General features: G+C 36.9%; 1 long non-coding RNA gene across 1 annotated transcript; it reads right to left on the reverse strand.

Moving 5' to 3' along the window:
* Positions 1-691: 691 nt before the first annotated feature.
* On the reverse strand, positions 692-1,714 carry LOC124020314. The gene is made up of 3 exons (XR_006835999.1): positions 1,581-1,714; positions 1,382-1,511; positions 692-1,088 (listed from the first exon to the last, which is right to left on the reverse strand). It is a non-coding gene; the product is annotated as an uncharacterized LOC124020314 (long non-coding RNA).
* Between the last annotated feature and the right edge of the window lie 1,283 nt (positions 1,715-2,997).

Raw genomic sequence — 2,997 nt, forward strand, 5'->3', positions numbered from 1 at the left:
TTTGAATTTAAAATAAATTGTTATGACCCAATGAAAGCGTATCAGAAAGTGTTAACACGCAGCTTATACATTATATATATATATTAATCATACAAATAGATACAGATTTAGTGCAACACTAATAGCTAACAAGCACATACTGTACAGTAGGCAAAAAGCAGGCACAAATATATTCAAACAAACTAAAAGTCCATTTTACAGAGCTATAGATAGTGACTTAAGAGCATATTTGTAATATGAAGAGAAAATGGGTTACAACCGAAATGTGTCTTGCACATTTATCCCCACCCATCTGAATCAGAGATAAACACACGGCTCATTAATCCATTGATCGATTCATTCACATGAACACAAACATATCAGCCGGAGGGATGTGCTTCCTCCTCTAACTTCTCACACTACATAGACGAGCAGATACTTATCCACTATTGTTCAGTGGTAAAAAGACATGCTAGCACCAGTCTAACTGCGGGGGATTCTGTTCCTGGCAGCTGATACACTGTGGTCTGTAGGAAAGATGATATCAAACACATGATAGGACTTGAAGCATACATCCAGTGCCCCAAGCAATGTACAGCGCATTCGAAAGTATTCAGACCCTTAGACTTTTTCCACATCTTGTTTTACGTTTCAGCCTTATTCTAAAATTGATTAAATAAAAAATTGTCCTCATCAATATTCACACAATACCCCATAATGACAAAATGAAAACAGGTTGTTTTTGCGAAATAAAATAATTATAAATACTTTATTTACATAAGAATTAAGACCCTTTGCTATGAGCCTCAAAATTGAGTGGTCCTACATATATACATTTGCCAAAATGTCTAAAAACCTGTTTGGCTTTGTCATTATGAGGTGTTGTGTGTAGATTGATGAGGAAAAACATGTATTTAATCCATTTTAGAATAAGACTGTAACTTAAAAAATGGTGGGAAAAGTAATTTGGTCCGAATGCACTCTACCTTGCTCCAATACCTGTCCACTAATGACTGTAAAACCTGTGATCAGTCCCCAAGAGCCAACATACATGGGTATGATCTGGTCACCTCCGCCTGGCTCAGGTACTCAACCATGTTGGTCCCAACCTGTTAGATGGAAATCATTTGATTTTAGAATATGAGGACTTGTGCAAAACATGGTGGCACACTGACAATGCCATCACAAACAATTTATGTTGTATACTATATAGCCATTTGCACATCAATATAAACACTAAATCCCTGTTTGATGACTACTGTACATCTTCCATTCATTTGGGGTTACGGTTCATTTACAGTTAACTGAGTTTCGAATGCTGTTCCTTTCATTCAAGGTTTACAAATACTATCATCTAATTTCCCCATCAATCTCCCTATGCCTATCCACTATTTAAACTTACAGGCTGCAAGTCAATGAAGGACTTTCTGGTTTCCTCAAAAGGTGGGTCAGAATGTCTTCCTTCTAATCTTGTAGACTGGTGTTGGGAGGACCACTGGCAGAAGTCTTAAAGCGATGTCACCATTTTGTATCTGGATAGAAGAATGTTTAGTGAATAACTTGATTGTTTCAGGCTAAAAATGGTTCATTTCAAACTATACCTGCAGAACATTTTGGGCATGCTTCTCTTGGCTGGCGATGTGAAGTTTTGTCCTTGGAGACCGCGATACAGTTCTCAGTGAGTTTTCCCGAGCAGTCCGGGTTTAAAATGGAGAAGTCCTGAGCAATCTGTGGTAAAGCAGACAAACAATTACTTTACCATTGCAGTTAATTATTAGTCTGTGTCACAATGAATCATTTATGTTTGCACGGCATCAACTGTGAAATCTCAGGTGAACATTTTTATCCACATGTTAAAGGTTAGGTGATAAAGTGAAAATCCACATGTTAAATAAACACATGGTTTCACACGAATTCACATGTGCAAAAAAATAAAGTTGTGAAAATGTGATTTTCCATGTGAAACTATTTGGTTAATTAAGTGAATCTACACATCTTAGACATTTTTGAGACATTAAGTATCCTACATTTATTCCACATCACTTTTTTTTCTTAGCCTTTAACCTGATTATCAAATACCCCATTGTAGGTCTTGATTCTCATAAACCTTGCGGCATAAATACGTATCAAAGCATTTTCCTATCCACTGTTTTAAGATAAAAAGCTTTCAGTCACCCCTCTCAAATTCATAGACAGAACAATGGATGCAAGAAGTGACCATCCATGATATCAAAATTATATTTTTAACTGTGTTTGGAGGCAATACTTTGGGTTCTATTAGGGTGTGACAGTTGAACTAAGCTCATCAAGCATTTGTAAGTTATATTATTCAAGAATCAATGTGTACATATTACATATTTTTAGGTAAAAACATTTTATGTAGCAACTACAAATCGCCCCTTTAAAAGTGATTATGAAGTGTTGGTGCATGCCCTAAGTGGTTCCTGATTGGGTATGAGGTGTATTACAGTTATGCTAAACTCGTGTTGATGGATTGGTGTTGTGTGTGTCTCCCAGTAACTTTTATCCATACTGCACCTGCCTGTCAACTTTACAATCCCTCCCTTGGCTGTATCCCTTATTACTTTTCTACATTCTTCAAGAATCAATGGCTATATATTTTGAAAAGACATGAGCCGCCATTTGAACAGCAGGAAATATCCCACATTGGGACTTTAACCATGAGGGGGTAAACCTAAAACGGACCGTAGATCATTGTCGGGGGAAAATATTTCCTTGCGCCACAAATGAACCTCTGGTCCCATAGTGTGATATTTGGCAATAAGGCGAAAAGCGAAACTCACAGTCCAGAGAACAAAACAAGAAAGAGCAGGTCAATTCCACTCCATGATGTCATGAATGATGAATGTGTATCTGGTTAATCTGATGGCACAAGCCAAGTTTAAAAGCATACATTTGGTTCAAATAAAGTCAAAATACTATTTAATGTTGTTTGGCGGATGAGAGGAAAGAAATATGGTTGTATTACAATATAGTGGCTGATTCACAGATCCAGGC

Source organism: Oncorhynchus gorbuscha, linkage group LG01 (assembly GCF_021184085.1).
Source record: "Oncorhynchus gorbuscha isolate QuinsamMale2020 ecotype Even-year linkage group LG01, OgorEven_v1.0, whole genome shotgun sequence".
Classification (NCBI taxonomy): Eukaryota; Metazoa; Chordata; class Actinopteri; order Salmoniformes; family Salmonidae; genus Oncorhynchus; species Oncorhynchus gorbuscha.